Source organism: Leptodactylus fuscus, chromosome 9, assembly GCF_031893055.1.
Source record: "Leptodactylus fuscus isolate aLepFus1 chromosome 9, aLepFus1.hap2, whole genome shotgun sequence".
Taxonomy (NCBI): Eukaryota; Metazoa; Chordata; class Amphibia; order Anura; family Leptodactylidae; genus Leptodactylus; species Leptodactylus fuscus.
In genome coordinates this window covers 64,206,296-64,215,882 of record NC_134273.1, presented here as the reverse complement: position 1 = coordinate 64,215,882, position 9,587 = coordinate 64,206,296, and the positions used below count along the sequence as shown (strand labels likewise).

The 9,587-nt window shown below is 40.0% G+C and overlaps 1 long non-coding RNA gene across 1 annotated transcript; it reads left to right on the top strand.

The window, feature by feature from the left end:
* The first annotated feature begins 6,266 nt into the window (after window positions 1-6,266).
* LOC142218459 (uncharacterized) lies at window positions 6,267-8,125 on the top strand. Its single transcript, XR_012717464.1, has 3 exons — window positions 6,267-6,351; window positions 6,464-6,698; window positions 8,023-8,125. It is a non-coding gene; the product is annotated as an uncharacterized LOC142218459 (long non-coding RNA).
* The last annotated feature ends 1,462 nt before the right edge of the window (window positions 8,126-9,587 follow it).

Here is a 9,587-nt window from a genome sequence, read left to right as displayed (position 1 = left end):
TTTTTCTGACAGACACGACAGAATCTGAGATGACGAAGACGTGTATTCATGTCCATGTCCATGTGCACTTTCTAAGGGTGGTGCACATTATACATATAATAAAGGTTTAAATCTGGGCACACCTCTGTCTCTGCTCTGTAACACGAGATGAAAGACATTGCTTGGCCCCTCCTAGAGTTTTTTTAAGGCCTTTCTTAATAAAAGGCACAATCTTGACTCATTTTCTTTCTCCAACACACCTGTCTTCACGCCCAAAGGTAAGACTTCTATATTGTGTAGAGGGACTAGTAAGAATATTCCTTGCTTCGGACCTAGTATGTCTTTGCAAGTTTAAGCAAGATAAGTAAAATCAATTCAGGTCTAAATGATTGAGGACCACTTTTTTGCAACTTGTTTAAAGGTACTGTTCTTTATACCTCGAGATTAAGGCCACAAATTACTGAAAAACTGATTTATTTTTTTAGCAACGGATTTTGCAACTAAACGGTGCCACAAAAGTAATGAGAGATACAAAGGAAACACATAAACACATAACTGTCTCCCTTTTGCTAAATCCACTCCTGGCCTTGGCACAAAAAAAGTGGCCTCAGCCTCAACCAGGATGTAATAGGATGCCTAGCCTAATACACTCTGTTTCCATTGACTTCTATTGTAGAAAAAAAACAGCATCTGTCAGGATCCAGTTCTTTCTCAAGACAGAAGAAAGGATTCTGCATAATTTTTGAGGCCAAAAGCTGGAACTTTTTGAGTAAATGTTACATTTCAACTTGTGTATGCAAGAAAACCGATAGATTTGTGGAAGGGATTAATCAAATTGTGCTTTTTTGCAACATGGGGCCCCGGTCTAAGGGTTCAGTAGACACGTGACTTTATTCAGCTTGTTAGAACAGCAGGTATAGTTTAGAAAACATTAGTCATGGATAGTCATATCACATCAACTGCAATGTACCGTATATGGTAATGTAGTGGGATTAAGAAAATAAAGTTTTGAGAGGTACGGAATAGCAATATCATTGGCGCAGAGTTGCTGATCAATGTTTTCAGTTGCATACAGCTACATGTAATTTACAAATTTGATTTCATTCCTTTTTTTAAAAAAATTTTTGTGAGAGACTGGTGAACAAAATCAGGATTGTACATTCATTTTACTGTATTTACCATGTTGGATCCATAACAAATTAATGTAGCAATGCTTATGTGGATTCCACAAAGGGACTTTGTAGCTGTGTAGTGCAGTGTATTACTAGTGTATTATTGCTTTACACAGACAGCCTTTAAGATGATGTCTCTGTGATGTCCTAATAAGCTCTTGCCACCTGCACCTCAAAAACATCTCCAGAATTCGTCCTTTTCTCTCCATGGAAACATCAAAAAGCCTCATTGTCGCTGATTCTTCCTCGTCTTCGCTATTGCAATTCTCTTCTAATTGGGCTTCCTCTTACTAAACTCTCCCCATTACAGTCTGTCCTGAATGCAGCCGTTAGACTCATCTTTCTGTCAAACCGGTACACAGACGCATCTACCTTGTGTCAGTCGATGTATTGGTTGTCCATCACAGAATACAATATAAAATTATCACTCTGACTCACCCATAGCACTGCCCCCCCCTCCCCAAATCTCCTCTTTCGTCACTGTCTACCACCTTAATCGTCCTGTCTAGTCTGCCAATGACCTTAGAATAGCATCCTCTGTTATCCGAGCATCCCACCCCAGTCTCCAAGACTTTTCTCGTGCTGCACCAGTGCACTGGAATGCTTTACCCTGGAGAATCTGATAAATCTCCAATTACAGCAGTTTAAAAACTGTCCTATAATCACATCTATTTGGTCAGGCTTATCGCATGACCTGATCACTGTGTAGCATGCGGGGGTGTAGAATAATAACTCTTTTTATCCTTCCTCCTCTGTTCCTCAGATCCTCTCCAGCTAGAAGTTACGCTGCACTCCCTGCACTTAGTATCTGTATAGTCAGAGATACTTGCTGGTGACGGGCTTATACAGCTTCAGTTACACAACCTTTTCCATTAAAAGATGGCTGGACCATTGTAGCAAACAAGCCTTCTGACCTCTTGTGTCCCCTACCTCCTCATAGAATGGAATCTCTTGCGAGCAGGGCCCTCACTCCTATTGTTTGATATGTTTATTTCTTTGTCACATTGTAATGTCTCATATAGTCTGTTCATATGTCCTCTGATTTGAAAAGCACTACGGAATATGATGGCGCTATATAAAGTTTATTAATTATTTAAGCCATTGTTAATCTTCTAGCTGCCATATCAACAACCATGGTCTACTGGGATTGCATTGTTGGAAGGGCAATGAGTTACATAGGGAACTTCCTCCCTCTACAAACCACTTAGAACATCTAACCCATCCCTGGTTAGATGTTTTTCTGATCTTATCAAATAGAGGAGTTCGGTTTTCAATAACTGTGCACCCACTCCTTCTGGCAGAGGACACCCGTGCAACTCTAAGCCTAGGCCTAGCTTAATGCCCTTAAGTGACCACAGTAAAGATACAGTCCTATGAAAAAGTTTGGGCACCCCTATTAATCTTAATCATTTTTAGTTCTAAATATTTTGGTGTTTGCAACAGCCATTTCAGTTTGATATATCTAATAACTGATGGACACAGTAATATGTCAGGATTGAAATGAGGTTTTTTGTACTAACAGAAAATGTGCAATATGCATTAAACCAAAATTTGACTGGTGCAAAAGTATGGGCACCCGTATCATTTTATTGATTTGAATACTCCTAACTACTTTTTACTGACTTACTGAAGCACAAAATTGGTTTTGTAACCTCACTGAGCTTTGAATTTCATAGCCAGGTGTATCCAATCATGAGAAAAGGTATTTAAGGTGGCCAATTGCAAGTTGTTCTCCTATTTGAATCTCCTCTGAAGAGTGGCATCATGGGCTACTCAAAACAACTCTCAAATGATCTGAAAACAAAGATTGTCCAACATAGTTGTTCAGGGGAAGGATACAAAAAGTTGTCTCAGAGATTTAACTTGTCAGTTTCCACTGTGAGGAACATAGTAAGGAAATGGAAGACCACAGGGACAGTTCTTGTTAAGCCCAGAAGTGGCAGGCCAAGAAAAATATCAGAAAGGCAGAGAAGAAGAATGGTGAGAACAGTCAAGGACAATCCACAGACCACCTCCAAAGAGCTGCAGCATCATCTTGCTGCAGATGGTGTCACTGTGCATCGGTCAAAAATACAGCGCACTTTGCACAAGGAGAAGCTGTATGGGAGAGTGATGAGAAAGAAGCCGTTTCTGCAAGCACACCACAAACAGAGTCACCTGAGGTATGCAGAAGCACATTTGGACAAGCCAGCTTCATTTTGGAAGAAGTTCCTGTGGACTGATGAAACAAAGATTGAGTTGTTTGGTCATACAAAAAGGCATTATGCATGGCGTCCAAAAAAAACAGCATTACAAGAAAAACACATGCTACCCACTGTAAAATTTGGTGGAGGTTCCATCATGCTTTGGGGCTGTGTGGCCAATGCCGGCACCGGGAATCTTGTTAAAGTTGAGGGTCGCATGGATTCCACTCAGTATCAGCAGATTCTTCAGAATAATGTTCAAGAATCAGTGACGAAGTTGAAGTTACCCCGGGGATGGATATTTCAGCAAGACAATGATCCAAAACACCGCTCCAAATCGACTCAGAAATTCATGCAAAGGAACAATTACAATGTTCTGGAATGGCCGTCCCAGTCCCCAGACCTGAATATCATTGAACATCTGTGGGATGGTCTGAAGCGGGCTGTCCATGGTCGGCCACCATCAAACTTAACTGAACTTGAATTGTTTTGTAAAGAGGAATGGTCCAAAATACCTTCATCCAGGATCCAGGAACTGATTAAAAGCTACAGGAAGCGACTAGAGGCTGTTATCTTTGCAAAAGGAGGATCTACTAAATATTAATGTCACTTTTCTGTTGAGGTGCCCATACTTTTGCACCAGTCAAATTTTGGTTTAATGCATATTGCACATTTTCTGTTAGTACAATAAACCTCATTTCAATCCTGAAATATTACTGTGTCCATCAGTTATTAGATATATCAAACTGAAATGGCTGTTGCAAACACCAAAATATTTAGAACAAAAAATGATTAAGATTAATAGGGGTGCCCAAACTTTTTCATAGGACTGTATTTGTGGTCAACGAGAGGTTAAACGTTAATTTAATAATTGTTGGAGTATTTAATGGGATATTACGTCTGATTTTGCCACTGAGAGATAATCTAAAAAGCCTAATAATTTGCTGCTTGCTTCCAACACAGAACTGCAATATATGATCAGAACTAGAAAGAATCAAAGAGGAAAGTCTACTGAAATAACAAGAAAAGTAAAAGAGAAGATTTTGTGTTAACTATTATTTTGGACTTTGTTCCAAAAGTTTCTCTACTTTCAAAAGTGAGTTGTAAATACCCTTTTATTACATTCTACTAACCCAATGTATCTGTTGATCCTGCACCCGTCAAACCCCATTGATGCCAGAATAAAGGATTTTTACTATTTTCTATTGTATATGATACTCCACTAAAGTTAAAGTGATTCTTTCCTAACAGATGCATTTACTACAAAATATTGTAGTTCTACTGATAGCGAGTTTCCCTATCTGTATGTATGCCTATTCAAATGGGCAAGTTACAGCTTCCTGTGACAATATGACGCCACAACATGGTGCTTCAGCCCAAACTTCCAGCCCACCTTACACTTTATCCCTGGATAAATACACCTATAGTGCTGGGGACAAAATAAAAGGTAAGTAATATACATTGGAACCTATAGACACATAATTTATATGTGGTCTCTACTAACAAACCCATACATACCCATACAAACCCATACATACCCATACATACCCACACATACCCATACAAACCCATACATACCCCTACAAACTAATACATACCCCTACAAAACCCATACAAACCCATACATACCCATACAAACCCATACATACCCATACATACCCCTACAAACCAATACATACCCATAAAAACCCATACATACCCATACAAACCCATACATACCCATACATACCCCTACAAACCAATACATACCCATACAAACCCATACATACCCATACATACCCCTACAAACCAATACATACCCATACAAACCCATACATACCCATACAAACCCATACATACCCATACATACCCCTACAAACCAATACATACCCATACAAACCCATACATACCCATACAAACCCATACATACCCATACAAACCTATACACACCCCTACAAACCAATAAATACCCATAAAAAACCCACACAAACCCATACATACCCATACACACCCCTACAAACCAATAAATACCCATAAAAAACCCATACAAACCCATACATATCCATACAAACCCATACATACCCATACATACCCATACATACCCCTACAAACCAATACATACCCCTACAAAACCCATACAAACCCATACACACCCATAAATACCCATGCCCATACTCGTACATGGCCAGTTATTCCCTAGACTCATATAATCTCCTTCCAAAATCAGAAATCTCAGAATATTTTTAGATTCTGTGTATAGCAGATATTTTTTCTTAAATTTGGGTGGGTACAATAATTTCACAGTGATCTGAGCATTACTGACCTGGGATGTCTATAATGTGTCTATATGTCCACAATATTTATACTCTTCCACCAGAATTCATAAGATGTAAGTGGGGCACATCTAAAATTTTAGGGTGGGCTGAGGTTTCACTAGCCACTGATAGTGTTGAGACATGAAGAACATATATTGAATTGGATACAATTTGTTGAACTAATGCAAACGTGTTATTTTTTACCCAATTTCCAGTCACTCTCAGTAGCAGTAGCAGCGGGACTCAGTTTAAAGGTTTTCTTCTCCAGGGACGTTCAGGGAGTTCTAATGTCCCTGTCGGCTCGTTTGTGACCAGCAATCCTAACACTCAAACCCTGACTTGTACAAATCCTGCAGTAAGTACAGCTGGCTTATTACTTTTATATATATTTTTTTGTTTCTTGGGCACACATCACTTCACTGCATTAATGCTAGCAAATACAAGGAGAACTTGCACGGAAATCACTATCCCACATGCTGCTTAAGAGATAGTATTGTCCCTACGCAGGATAGTATTGTCCCTACGCATCTCCTCCAGGAAGTGGTATTATCTATAATACTATAGTATGGTATGGTTTAATATGGTATACAGTTGCTCTCACACTATTATCATACATGTATTATAATTACAGAGCTCAGTAAGCCACACGTCGAGCTCTGGAAAAACCAGCATCGATGTCACCTGGGTTGCTCCATCCTCTAGTATGACAAATGTTCAAATCAGGTAAGAGTCTCTGGTTAAAAAAATCTAAATCTAATGTATTTTATAAACTTCTCAATATGGAATGAGATCATTCAGCGCAACATTTTCAAATAAATTGTTACATATGTTATAGAGCCACCGTCGTTCAAAGTGCAATGGTGTTCTGGACAAATGTGGTGAGTGCGAACGTTGCATATGTCCCCGTAAATAGCACTCCAACTACCACAGTGGGAAATGTATCGCCTGCCAATACCACAGTGGGAAATTCATCTACAATCAATACAACATTAAAAACCGACCTATCAACATCAACAGTAAAGGTGACACCAACCACCAAGCAAAGCAGTCCCAACACAGGAGTCCAAAGTGTAAGTCTGCTTTATTTCCACCTCTATATATCCTAGTCCTAGTTCTATAGTTCATTTTACCAGCACATAATAAGGAGGAGATGAAACTGGTCGAGTGTTGCCATCAAGCTACTGAGAGCCCCAGGCCGTGGCCCACAGCTACTACTGCTTGTCACATTGTTGGGGGTGCCTTCTGGTGCCCTGATTCCTGTGCTGTTTATCTTCTGCTTGCACTGTGCTGATGTATAGCAGAGGAGTCGGTTTCTCTTCTATTCTCCTCCTGATTCACCCGTCTCCCAAGCTCAGAACCAGCGGTACCAAAAGTAGGAACAGGGGAGCCAGGAGAATAGAGGGCTCACATAGGCTTCCATGCACCAGACCAGTGCAGTGTAGGTAGAAGATAATTATTCAATTATAATTCAACAGAGCACATCATGTTGGTGTGGACTGAATGGTGTGCGGAGGGTGGGCTGTTACCTGTAGGGGAAACTATTAAGGCACCATTACTTATGTGAGGTAAATAGGGTTGAGTGATCGGGATTGGGAAAGAACAGATCCCGATCGGAGATCGAGCAAATTTCACGATCGGGATCGGCTGGAAAATGCTCAAAAATTGGATTTTAAAAACGATCCTGAAATCTCAAGATCAGCTCAACCCTAGGCGTAATCTATTATCTCTGCGGGCACCATTACCTATGTGAGGGGCTATTACCTTTGACAACACTATCACTCGTGGAGGGGGGCTTATTACCGGTAGTGGGCAATAACATCCACTGTGGGGAGTGGGTAATTACCTATGAGGGAACTATTATCCAATGGGAGGACTGTTACCAGTGGGGGAAGTATTAATTGTTACTGTCTGAGAGCCACAGACTGTGGGGTTTAGGCTGGAGAAAGGACACTAATAGCTTAAAAAGGCCAATATTTGTCAAATGCACCAAGGCAAATAGACATCAAAGAGACAATGAACAAAATGACAAATAGAGTAAGTTCCACAGAAGTGGAATTCAGTTAAAAAAATCCAACTCCTACTCATACCAATGGGAGGCAGACACATCTGAAGTTCTGTTCAGACTTCTGGTTTATGACCCGATCCCATCAGAGGGATCTATTATGCAGTAAGTTGGATCTGATGTTTGAAGGGATTGAGGATGGGCATCCTAAATAGGCAATAGCCAGCATATTGGCACCAAGTCCTTCACTCTACATGACTTGTTAAGGACCTTTTCTTATGACGGGTTAGGAGCCTCCTTTAGATGTTAGTAAGACAATTAATGCCTAAGAGATGCTGAATGTTGGACTGTCTTTGGTACTATATTCATCTATTCATTATGTTTGCTTTCAGACTTGGACCCTTGAGGCATTACTCTTATCTTGCGTTGTCCTGATTACTTCTCTTCTGGCATGATGACATCTGGAGACAGAATAAATCTTCACAGTAGCGATCCATGACTCATCTGAAATCTTTCCGATAATGAGATTCATTATTTATTTAGTTATGGCATACTGTATAAGTTGCCGATCAGAAACATGACAGAGAGAAGACTCTGCTTACTGTAGATGTTATAGAAATATATAAAAGGAATATACAGACGAAGAATAGTAAAAAGTGTATGTTTACTATTAAGCACTTTACTTAACGGGAACAAGTCACCTTGGAAATGCAGTGCAATCTATGCACAAGATGTAAGGGCTAATTCACACGGGGTTCCGCGTAAACACATTCCATCGCGGCTGCAGAGCATCGGCATCCCGTCGTGGCTTTCCACTCCGGATTAGGCCCAAATGAATGGGCCTAGTCGGGAGGGAGTGTCGTAAGTTGCACGTCCACAGCTGAATCAACCGCGGAATCAGCCTGAAGAAAGGTCAGCTCGCTTCTTTTTTCCGTGAGTGGGAACAAACCGCTCGCAGAAAAAGCAAATGACCGGCTCCCATTTTGCCCCATGTGAACTAGCCCTTATAGGCGCTGAAAAATATATCAATATATCTTGTATTTTATTGATGGAGATCTCTAATCGGCACCTTCTTCTCTACAACATGCTGCTGGCAGATCGGACTGTATGTTATATGTGACAGGTTCCCCTTTAAAAATATCATTTTAATCCTCATCAGCAAAATGAAATGCACCATAGGGTAAATGCTGATATAGCAACCCTTATGTTTAAATAGGTACAAAAGTACATTTTAGATTAAAAATCATATTTTATTCTACTATTTTAATATATACTACATATTTTAATCTAGTTTCTGTCTGACTTGCTTCTCCATGGTTTTGTTGAAGTGAAGCCCATTAAGGATACTGTTGAATATCTTAAAAAGCACTTATATCTAAAGTCACATAGAACCGCAAGGAGTTTCAATGACAAAACAGAATAACTGCTCCATCCAACTACCCGCTGGGTAACTTGGGTATGTTGGTCACCCAAGTCCTGTTTTAATGGAAAGATTAATAGTAAAAGCATAGTATGAATAGAACCTTACAACTATTTTATTCTTCATAAGCACCTTACACCTAAGTTACTCTTTTTTCACTTCCCGAATAGAGGTCATTAGTGAAAGGTCACCTTATTACTAGAAACACTGACAGTATCTGCTGCCTCCACTGGTGGGGAGGTCTCATAACAGATAACTGATTTAATATGAGCCTCAACCTGACATGGGATACCGTTGATCATAGTGGGTCTACTTCTCAAAACCGGGAAATTCTCCATTGGCTGGATATATACCTTGTAGCAACAACTAAAGAGGAAATGTAGCATTATATGTGGCCATTCAAATGAATTGTATGGCAGAGACTTCCTCCTGGCTTATAAAGTGGGCCCCAAGTGGTGTATCTTCAGTATGACTTCCTAGTGTTCTAATAGGCCAAATGTATAGAGGTCGCTGGAAAGAGACAACCTCTTTAACCTT